A 12,452-nucleotide genomic window follows, 5' to 3' on the forward strand; every position below is an offset into this window, starting at 1 on the left:
GGGCATGGACTGAACGTCTGTGTAGAAAAATAATCCAGGCAGCAGAGTGAAGCGTGGACCGGAGTGGGGAGAGGCAGGAGGTTGGGAGGTCTGTGAGGAGGCTGAGGCTGACACAGTAGTCAAAGAGAGGTAGGATAAATATTTGGATCATCATAGCGGCAAGTTTAGATGGAGAGGAAAGGGCAAATTTCAGCGATGCTGTGACGGTAGAACTTGCGGACGTGTCTACCAGCTCTGTTGCATTGCGCCCTCCCAAGTGCTTCGTATGGTGCTCTGCACACGGTAAGCGCTCAATAAATAAAATGCATTGTTAAGGTGTGAGCCCAAGGGGCTGGGATACAGCAGGGAATGAGGATGGTGCTAGACGGAGGAGGCCTGAAACGCACACCGGAGGAAGCATGCAGCTCAGTCTGCTCTGACACAGACGGCAGGGCTCAGTTCTCCGGGTTTGTCACATTTTAGACTGTGAGCCCGCTGTTGGGTAGGGACTGTCTCTATATGTTGCCAACTTGTACTTCCCAAGCGCTTAGTACAGAGCTCTGCACACAGTAAGCGCTCAATAAATATGATTGATTGACTGATTGATTGACTCCCTGCCAAAGCAGAAAACGGAGAATTTCCCACAACTCCAAGTTGTGCTCCAAATCCGAATAATCTAAGTAAAGGAAACAACCCGATCGGTCCTTTTTAACCCCGGGAAGGGGGTCTGGCCAGATTAAACTCCCCTACCCGGGTGCCAAAGCAGTTACTATACATGTGGAGAACCCTACACTTGAGCGCGTCTATTCACATTAAGTTCTCACCTGCCACTCGGACTTGGAACTGAGCTCCGTTGCTGTAGGAGGGCGACCGAAAGAAGCATTTATAGATGCCCTCATCCGAAGCACGGACCCCGTTGTTCATCTCTCGTCCCCTCGGTCTCTGCCCAACCTTGGCTCCCCTGGTACCGATGCATCAGAAATCCTCTATCGACCCGGAACCACTTCACATCCATAATTCCAGCATCCGTCTTGGGGGTGAGGTGGCAGGAGAGGATGACTTCTCCCCTCACTTGGGCGACCACCGTCTGGGTGGGCCCCGTCACCGTGAGCTGCCCTGCAGACAGGGCGATGGGCAGAGGTGGAGGGTCAGCATGGAGCAGAGATGGGCATGGTTGGGAGGGAGGGCGAGGGTCAGGAGAAGAGACCAAGGGGCCGGGCCAGCTCGGATGACGAGCACTAGCCAGCGGGCCCAGGGCAGACACCGGGCTGTGGGTGACCCTCACCCGCCTCTCTCCTTCCTATCCTGCTGCAAGGCCCGTGGAAGGGTCAATCAATCAATCAATCAATCAATCAATCAATCATATTTATTGAGCGCTTACTATGTGCAGAGCACTGTACTAAGCACTTGGGAAGTACAAATTGGCAACATATAGAGACAGTCCCTACCCAACATTGGGCTCACAGTCTAAAAGGGGGAGACAGAGAAAACAAAACAAAACAAAACAAAAAAAAAACAAACAAAAAAACCAAACATACTAACAAAATAAAATAAATAGAATAGATATGTACAAGTAAAATAAATAAATAAATAAATAGAGTAATAAATATGTCCTGTGGGCCTGGGGCAAGCGATGCCTTGGGGGTCTCCCAGGGCCCAGCTCCGCCTCTTCTTGTACCCCCCACTGTGCCTCCATCTTGGCTTTACCTGGGTTCCCCTCGGGCTGGGGCATTCATTCATTCCTTCAATCATTTATTGAGCGCTTACTGTGTGTTGTCCACCAGCGGACTTGACGTGACTGACTCCGTTTTGTGTATGCCGACAATAACCCTTCATTTTGTGTAGGCCGAGAGAGCAACTCCTTTTTGTATCTTATGCAAGGCTCAGCAACAGATGTCTTCAAGGCCAGTAGCAAGTATCTATGCAAGGCCATAGGGCAGGTAACAACAACCTGCACAAGGCAGTGAGAACAGAGAATAAAGAGAATTTGTAACACCCTGCCGGTCCCAGTTGAATTCTTGAAATTTCCAAATATCCCACCCCCGTGTTGCTGTAACTCAATAAAAGACACAGTGATATTGGGATCGGGGCTGCTTGTCACTCGTACCTCTCGGGCAGGTAGCCACTTTCCTTCTTTACTGCTCTATCTGAACTCATGTCTCCGAGTCATTTTTCCTATCTGCATCACCACCCTGGGTACAAAAATCCTGCGGCCGGTTTACACCGAGTTAACCTATTTTGCACCCTACTTATCGATAACACTGCGCGCGGAGCACTTTAAGCGCTTGGAAAGCACAATTCGGCAACAGAGACCATCTCTACCCAACAACGGGCTCACAGTCTTGAAGGGGGGAGACGGACAACAAAACAAAACAAAAACAAGTAGCCAGGCATCAATATAAATAAATAGAATTATAGATATGTGCACATCATTAATAAAATAAATGGAATAATAAATATATACATATATACAAAAGTGCTGTGGGGCGGGGAGGGGGGTAGACCAGAGGGAGGGAGGAGGAGCAGAGGAAAAGGGGAGCTCAGTCCAGGAGTGCTTACTGTGTGCAGAGCACTGTACTAAGCACTTGGGAGAGTACAACCTAACAATAAACAGACAAATTCCCTGTCCACAACGAGCTTCCAATCTGTTGTAGTCTCCCAAGTGCTTACCTCACTCTGCACGGAATAAGTGCTCAATTAATTCACTCATTCAGTCGTATTTATCGAGCGCTGGGGCACAGTAAGGGGTGAGCAGCTGTCGAGGTTGAGCTGGGAGGCCCTTTCATCCAATCCGTCAGTGGCGTTTATCGGGCATCTACTAGGTTCAGAGCACTGGACTGAGTGCTTTTTTTAAATAGCATCTGTCAAGCACCTACTGTGTGCCAGGCACCCTCGGGGTAGATTCGAAGTAATCAAGTTGGATAAAGTCTATGTCCCACATGGGGCTCCCAGTCTTAATCCCCCATTTTATAAAGGAGGGAAGGGAAGTCCAGAGAGGTGAACTGACTTGTCCCAAGTCACAGAGCAGGCAAGAGGCCTTCCTCCAGGAGGTCTTCCCTGACTAAACTCTCCTCTCCTCTTCTCCCACTCCCTTCTACATCACCCTGACTCGCTCCCTCTATTCATCCCCTCTCCCAGCCCCATGGCACTTAGGTGCAAATCTTTAATTTTTATTTATTTCTATCCATATCTGTTTCCCTCTCTAGACTGTAAGCTCGTGGTGGGCAGGGAATGTGTCTGTTTATTGTTATATTGTACTTTCCCAGGTGCTCTGCACACATTAAGTGGTCAATAAATACGATGGACTGACTGGTTGTGCTAGGATTAGAACCCATGCTCTCGGACTCCCAGCTCCAGGTTCTTTCCACTAGGCAACACTACTTCTATAAGAGCTTAGAAGAGTACGGTAGAATTGGGAGACCCGATTCCTGCCCTTGAGGAGCTTGCAATCCAGCAGGGGAAAGGACGCTTGAATTAATTATAGGGAGGAGAGAGGGAAAGTATGTAGAAATCTCTGCTACTTTTATGACATACATGTGCTGAAGTGATAGCAGGTGGGGTATAGGGTACAGATATGGTCAGTATATGATATACACACACACATATATATGTATATATGATATATATCATATACCACATATATATCACATACCACATATATATCATATATCATATATATATATATGTACTCAGTATATTAATCAGACCAACTGTAGGGTTTGAGAGAGGGAGGAATCAAGAATCATGCCCAGGCGACCCCCTTGTGAGACGGGGAGAACAGTGGTGTTGCCTACAGTGCTCAGGATGATAGTGGTGTCTACAGCGACGGGAAAGACGGGGCCGAGAGGGTTGAGAGTGAAGATGAGGAGTTCTGTTTGGGAATTACAAACATATATACATGTTTGTATATATGCTTACATATGCATATACATATGTATACATGTATATATGCATACATATATGTTATGTATAACATACATATATGTATGCTCCTCAAGAGCAGGAATCGGGTCTCCCAATTCTACCGTATTCTTCTAAGCTCTTATAGAAGTAGTGTTGCATGTTATATAACATGTTATATATGTATGTTACATAACATATTATATACATGTTATAGAAGTAGTGTTGTATATATGTATACATGTATATATGTACAAGTAAAATAGAGTAATAAATATGTACAAACGTACATAGCGTACACGCGCTGCCTAGAATTCCTCAACAACAACTCTCTCCTCGACCCCCTCCAGTCTGGCTTCCGTCCCCTTCATTCTACGGAAACTGCGCTCTCAAAGGTCACCAATGACCTCCTGCTTGCCAAATCCAACGGCTCCTACTCTGTCCTAATCCTCCTCGACCTCTCAGCTGCCTTTGACACTGTGGACCACCCCCTTCTCCTCAACACGTTATCTGACCTTGGCTTCACAGACTCCGTCCTCTCCTGGTTCTCCTCTTATCTCTCCGGTCGTTCTTTCTCAGTCTCTTCTGCAGGCTCCTCCTCCCCCTCCCATCCTCTTACTGTGGGGGTTCCCCAAGGTTCAGTGCTTGGTCCCCTTCTGTTCTCAATCTACACTCACTCCCTTGGTGACCTCATTCGCTCCCATGGCTTCAACTATCATCTCTACGCTGATGACACCCAGATCTCCATCTCTGCCCCTGCTCTCTCCCCCTCCCTCCAGGCTCGCATCTCCTCCTGCCTTCAGGACATCTCCATCTGGATGTCCGCCCGCCACCTAAAGCTCAACATGTTGAAGACTGAGCTCCTTGTCTTCCCTCCCAAACCTTGTCCTCTCCCTGACTTTCCCATCTCTGTTGACGGCACTACCATCCTTCCCGTCTCACAAGCCCGCAACCTTGGTGTCATCCTCGACTCCGCTCTCTCATTCACCCCTCACATCCAAGCCGTCACCAAAACCTGCCGGTCTCAGCTCCGCAACGTTGCCAAGATCCGCCCTTTCCTCTCCATCCAAACCGCTACCCTGCTAATTCAAGCTCTCATCCTATCCCGTCTGGACTACTGCACTAGCCTTCTCTCTGATCTCCCATCCTCGTGTCTCTCTCCACTTCAATCCATACTTCATGCTGCTGCCCGGATTATCTTTGTCCAGAAACGCTCTGGACATATCACTCCCCTCCTCAAAAATCTCCAGTGGCTACCGATCAATCTGCGCATCAGGCAGAGACTCCTCACCCTGGGCTTCAAGGCTGTCCATCCCCTGGCCCCCTCCTACCTCACCTCCCTTCTCTCCTTCTACTGCCCAGCCCGCACCCTCCGCTCCTCCACCACTAATCTCCTCACTGTACCTCGCTCTCGCCTGTCCCGCCATCGACCCCCGGCCCACGTCATCCCCCGGGCCTGGAATGCCCTGCTCCCTCTGCCCATCCGCCAAGCTAGCTCTCTCCCTCCCTTCAAGGCCCTGCTGAGAGCTCACCTCCTCCAGGAGGCCTTCCCAGACTGAGCCCCTTCTTTCCTCTCCCCCTCGTCCCCCTCTCCATCCCCCCGTCTTACCTCCTTCCCTTCCCCACAGCACCTGTATATATGTATATATGGTTGTACATATTTATTACTCTTTTTATTTATTTATTTATTTATTTTACTTGTACATTTCTATCCTACTTATTTTATTTTGTTGGTATGTTTGGTTCTGTTCTCTGTCTCCCCCTTTTAGACTATGAGCCCACTGTTGGGTAGGGACTGTCTCTATGTGATGCCAATTTGTACTTCCCAAGCGCTTAGTACAGTGCTCTGCACATAGTAAGCGCTCAATAAATACGATTGATTGATTGATTGATTGATTCTCTGAGAGCTCACCTCCTCCAGGAGGCCTTCCCAGACTGAGCCCCTCCTTCCTCTCCCCCTCGCCCCCCCATCTTGCCTCCTTCCCTTCCCCACAGCACCTGTATAGATGTATATATGTTTGTACATATTTATTACTCTATTTATTTATTTATTTTACTTGTACATATCTATTCTATTTATTTTATTTTGTTAGTATGTTTGGTTTTGTTCTCTGTCTCCCCCTTTTAGACTGTGAGCCCACTGTTGGGTAGGGACTGTCTCTATATGTTGCCAATTTGTACTTCCCAAGCGCTTAGTACAGTGCTCTGCACATAGTAAGCCCTCAAAAAATACGATTGATGATGATGATTACTCCATTTATTTTACTTGTACATATCTATTCTATTTATTTTATTTTGTTACTATGTTTGGTTTTGTTCTCTGTCTCCACCTTCTAGACTGTGAGCCCACTGTTGGGTAGGGACTGTCTCTATATGTTGCCAATTTGTACTTCCCAAGTGCTTAGTACAGTGCTCTGCACATAGTAAGCCTCAATAAATACGATTGATGATGATGATTACTCTATTTTACTTGTACATATCTATTCTATTTATTTTATTTTGTTACTATGTTTGGTTTTGTTCTCTGTCTCCACCTTCTAGACTGTGAGCCCACTGTTGGGTAGGGACTGTCTCTATATGTTGCCAATTTGTACTTCCCAAGCGCTTAGTACAGTGCTCTGCACATAGTAAGCGCTCAATAAATATGATTGATGATGATGATTATTTATTTTACTTGTACATATCTATTCTATTTATTTTATTTTGTTACTATGTTTGGTTTCGTTCTCTGTCTCCACCTTCTAGACTGTGAGCCCACTGTCGGGTAGGGACCGTCTCTGTATGCTGCCAGCTTGTACGTCCCAAGCGCTTAGTGCAGTGCTCTGCACATGGTAAGCGCTCAATAAATACGATTGATTGATTGATTGATTGATTCTCTGACAAACCCACAGGGTCTTCCCCTGAAAGTTTCAGCTTCGCCACCACCCCTGTCCCTGGAAGCCCCCCGGTTCTGGCTGAGCGCACTCCCAGAAAACACATCCCCGAGCCCTTCCAGGGGAGCAGGGGGAGGAGGAGGAGGAGGAAGAGGAGGAGGAGGAGGAGGAGGAGGAGGAGGAGGAGGAAGAGGAGAGTCCCAGCTCCTGCTTGCGGGGGGTCCATCTCCAAAGCCCCCTTCTCCGCACCGGCGGCAGAGACCAGACAGGGCCTCGCTCTCCCCCAGCACCCCTGAACCCCTTCTGCGGTCTCTGTGGCCACTTTCCAACCTTTTGGGAGATGAAAGTGGAAGTGTTTTCTCATCTGCGCTTAGAACAGTGCTCTGCACATAGTAAGCGCTTAATAAATGCCATTATTATTATTATTATCTGCCCAGGATTTCCCGCGGCTGTGGACATGGCAAACGTTTCTTAAAGAGATGAAACCCCAAAGCATGACCACGCACTCAGCTGGGCTAGAAGTTCTTCGGAGGACGGGGGAGGACGCGACGATGTCCGGTCGTACGCTGAGATTGGGGGAGCAGAACACCCAGGTATTTATTGAGGCCTACTGTGCGCAGAGCACTGTTCTGAGCGCTTGGGAGAGAACAATATAATAGACACAAATCCCGGCTCTGCCAACTGTCAGCCTGTGACTTTGGGCAAGTGACTTAACTTCTCTGTGCCTCGGTTACCTCATCTGGGAAATGGGGATGAAGACTGTGAGCCCCCCGTGGCACAACCTGATCACCTACTAACCTCCCCAGTGCTTTGCACATAGTAAGCACATAATAAATGCCATAAAGAAAATTCCGGCCTACAAAGGGCTTACAGACAAGAAGAATCCACAAATCAATCAGTTGCATTTATTAAGGGCTTATTTTGTGCAGAGAACTGTAGTAAGCGCTTGTAAGAGATCAATACAATAGGCGGGAATTCATTCAACTGTATTTATTGAGCTCTCACTGTGTGCAAAGCACTGTACTAAGCTCTTGGGAGAGTACAAAGCGCTTGAGACAGTACAAGGAAGGAGGATCCCTGTCCTCAAGACCTGACAACATGTAGAAATTCCATCAGAGGTCACGCCGACCATCCTCCTACCTCCAACCAAGAAGGTGCTTAGCTTTCACAAACTAATGGGAAGTTGCTTGGCCAAGTGAAAATAGCACGGGCCTGGGGTGTCACATGACCTGGGTTATTATTATTATTATTATTAATCATAATAATGGCATTTGTTGAGCACTTACTCTATGCAAAGCACTGCTCTAAGTGCTGGGGGGATACAAGGTGATCAGGTTGTCCCACGTGGGGCTCACAGTCTTAATCCCCATTTTACAGATGAGGGAACTGAGGCTCAGAAAAGTGAAGTGACTTGCCCAAAGTCACACAGCACACAAGTGGCGGAGCCAGGATTAGAATCCATGACCTCAGACTCCAAATCAATCAATCAATCAATCATATTTATTGAGCTCTTACTGTGTGCAGAGCACTGTACTAAGCGCTTGGGAAGTACAAGTTGGCAACATATAGAGATAGTCCCTACTGAGCCACGCTGCTTCTGAATCCCGGCTCTGCTACTTGCCTTCTGGGTGACCTTAGGCAAGTCACTTCACTTCTCTGCGCCTCAATTTCCTCAACTCTAAAATGGGAATTCAACACCTGAACTTCTCTGGCCCTCAGTTCCCTCACCTGTAACATGGGAATTAAGACTGTGAGCCCTGTGTGGGGCAGGGACTGTGTTCGACCTGCTTATATCTTATCTATTCTAGTGCTTAGTAAAGTGTTTGGCACATAGTATACGCTTAACAAACACTCTTAAAAAAACCCACACTTAGTCCAGTGGTCTGCACATAGTTGATGTAAAATGGGGATTAAGGCTGTGAGTCCCATGTGGGACATGGACTGTGTCTAACCTGCTTAGCTTGTACGTACTCCAGTGCTTAGTACAGTGCCTAGGAAGGAAGAAGTGCTTAGTTCTTGACTGGATGGTGGCAATCTGATAAGGAGGGGCAGGCGGAAAGAGGTTAGAACACAATTTGTCTTAGCTTTGCTTTTACACAGAAGCAGAGGAAGAGGTCCAGTCAGACTCTCAGAATTAAGACTGTGAGCCCCACATGGGACATGGACTGTGTCCACTCTGATTAGCCTTGGTCACCTACCCCAGCACTTAGTACAGTTCCGGGCACATAGTAAGCCCTTAAACACCATTAAAACAAACAAACAACATCAACAGCAACGACAACCCGAAAGCATGTCTCAGAAGTGGGAAATGGAGTGAGTGGCCATTGAGATTCCTCAGAGACACTGTTTCGGATGTTCCGCTCTGCTATCGAAAACATACGTTCGGTTTTCTACGGAGACTTCATTCGGGGGGACTCCCGGGGAGCACCCTGGAGACTCCGAGGTTAATTGAAGCCTGGGGACGATTCCTCCTGGACGTTCTCGGGAGGTGCTCCGGAGTCTGAATTGGGCAGAGATCCAACTGAGGCAACCTCTCTCCCTGACCCCCCATTTAAGGCCCGAGACCGTGGACCGTCAAAGACGTCTCAGGCTTGAGGTTGAGCCTCTTGCGCTGGGGAGACAGGCATGTGATGCATGGAGCTCTCCCAAGTGCTTAGTACAGTGCTCTGCATACAGTAAGTGCTCAATAAATACTATTGCTTGGTTGATTGATGAATAACTCTGCTGTACTCTCCCGAGTGCTCTGCAAGCAGTAAGTGCTCAATAAATACCACTGATGAATTGACTGAGTTTATTTTCCCTACGCAGCTATCTCAGCGTGTTGCTGTTTGAGGAACAGCACGGAAAAAGGGGACTCCAGAGAGTAGAGAATTTCTAAAAGGCATCTACAAAATAAGTATTTATTACATGTCTATAGAATATAGATTATATTACGAATTATTTATTTATATTAGCGCTTGCCTCCCCCCCCAGACTGTAAACTTGTGGGCAGAGAACGTGTCTACCGACTCTGTCATATTCATTCAGTCGTATTTATTGAGCACTTACTGTGTGCAGAGCACTGTACTAAGTGCTTGTATTGTACTGTCCTAAGAGCTTTCCACAGTGCTCTGCACACAGTGAGTGCTCAATCAATACCACTGAGGAAGGCATCAACGAGGTACATTTTTTCAGGCTGTGCTGACTTCCAAACCACAGAGGACTGCTCACAGGCAAAAGGAAGAGCGGGAGGTTGCCAGAGATCCAGGGGAGGATAACGGTGAGTTTCCATGGAAACAGCTGGTGATGTGCCATCTCATCCAGGGCATGGGTTGAAGGCACAGGGAGAGAGAGGGAATGAATGCCATTCGTTGTCCAGCAAGAGCAGTCCTTCCTCCTCCTCCTCATTATTTTTGTGATGATCATGGTATCTGTTAAGCGTTTACTATCTGCCAAGCGCCGTTCTAAGGACTGCGGTAGAGATGAGCTAATCATGATGGGCACAGTCCCTGCCCCACATTGGGTTCCTGGTCCAAGTGGGAGGGATAATGGCTTTTGAATCCCCATTTTACAGATTAGGAAACTGAGGCCCAAAAAAGTGAAGCGACTTACCCGTGGCACAGCAAACAAGTGCCCGAGCAGAGATTAGAACCCAGATCCTCCGACTCCCGGGCCAGAGCTCTATCTACTAGGCCAGGACGCTTCTCTAACCTACCAATCCATCCTACTCTTCCAGCTCCTTTTCACAGAGAATCATCATGGTCTAGCAGAAAGAGCCCAGGCCTACGAGTCAGAGCATCTGGGTTCTAATTCCGGCTTTGATACGTCTGCTGTGTGACCTTGGGTAAGTCACTTCACTTTTCTGTGTCTCAGTTATCTCATCTAAAAATAGGGATTAAGACTGAGCCCTATTTGGGACAGGGACTGTGGCCAACCTGACTAACTTGTGTCTATCTCAGCACTTTGTACCGTGCCTGGTACCTAGTAAGTACCTAGCACTTAAAATAGAGGATCTGGGTTCTAATCCCGGCTCTGATACATCTGCTGTGTGACCTTGGGTAAGTCACTTCACTTTTCTGTGTCTCAGTTATCTCATCTAAAAATAGGGATTAAGACTGAGCCCTATTTGGGACTGTGGCCAACCTGACTAACTTGTGTCTATCCCAGCACTTAGCACAGTGCCTGGTACCTAGTAAGCACTTAAAAATACCATAAAATTAAAATTAAATTAATGGGCATTTAGGATGCAAAGTCAGTTGGTAGGTGGAGCGTGAACATGATGGTGAACTAGAAGTCCTGGGATCATGAAGCGTTTCTTTTCCTGGTGGAGTTTGAAGCAAATTCTCTCTCCCGTGGACAGAGGGTATGAGAGTTTACCTCAGGAAGATTGTATATTCCTAACATACAATCCTGTTCCTTTTCCAGAGGGATTGTGGCAAAATAATAATAAGAGTAGTTGGGGTATTTGCTGAGTATTTGATATTGTGCCCATCACTGAAATTAGAACAGGGGTGGCTGCAATGTGAGTATATTGGCTCACTGTTGGAAAAAAAAACGTGTCTACCAACCACTGTTGTATTTTCCTTTCCCAAGTGCTTAGTACAGTATTTTGCACCCAGTAAGTCCTTGATAAATACCACTGATGGGCTGACTGATTGATTGATTGATCAGATACTGAAGTGGGATAGGCTCACAGTCCTATGAGATGTTAAGTGCTTAGTAGAGTGTTCTCAGTAACTACTACTGGTGATGATGACGACGTAAGGTTTTTGAGTTCAGGGGGATGCTTTTCCCTCCTGAAAAGAAAAAGAGAACGGGAAGACCTTTTCATAACTTAGAGTTCATGTGTTCATTTCCCTGGTTTTCCTCAGCAGGGACAAAGAAACATAATGGTAATAGCGGAGTTTCTCAAGTACTTACTATGGCCGAGAACTGTGCTAAGTGCTGGAGTATATGCAATATAACCAGATCAGACACAAGTCCGTGGTCCACAAGGGGCTCACAGTCTAATTAGTAGGGAGAACAGGAATTGAATCCCCGTTTCATGGAGGAGGAAACTGAGGCTCGGAGAAGTGAAGCAACTTGCCCATACAGAAAGCAAGAGTGGACCTGGGATTAGAACCCAGGTCTTCAGATTCCCAGGCCCAGGGCCTTTTTCACTAGTCCGTGCCACCTCTGTTTCAATTAGGTTATTAAATGCAATTCTCCTAGGTCACCCTGAAGGCTAGAATTGCGTTAGCAACTCTGCACACCCACTTGAAACTTGGGTAAAGTGACTTTGGATATCACCGTCCTAACAATATGCTTTTTGAGCCGGTCCCCTAACCAAAGAGGGAGACTACGGACAAGTAGAGAATATCCGGTCAAGAAGCATTGCCTGGTGGAAAGAGCTCGGGGCTGAGAGCCAGAGGATGTGGGCTCTAATCCCTCCTCTGCCATTTCTCTGCTGCGAGACCTTGGACAAGTCACTTCACTTCTTGGCACCTCCATTTCCTCACCTGGAAACTGGGGATTCAATATCTGTTCCCCCTCCTACTTGGACTGGAAGCCCCATGGGAGATAAGGATGGCGTCTAACCTGATTTACTTGTATCTATCCCAGCGCTTAGTACAGTTTTTGACATGAAGTAAGACTTTAAAAATGCCAGAATTTTTACTTATTATGGTGTGAGATTGACCGTTCATTTAGGCAGGGGAATTTGACTTGAGCAAAGTGATTTCT

This window comes from Tachyglossus aculeatus, chromosome X3, assembly GCF_015852505.1.
Source record: "Tachyglossus aculeatus isolate mTacAcu1 chromosome X3, mTacAcu1.pri, whole genome shotgun sequence".
NCBI classification, from domain to species: domain Eukaryota; kingdom Metazoa; phylum Chordata; class Mammalia; order Monotremata; family Tachyglossidae; genus Tachyglossus; species Tachyglossus aculeatus.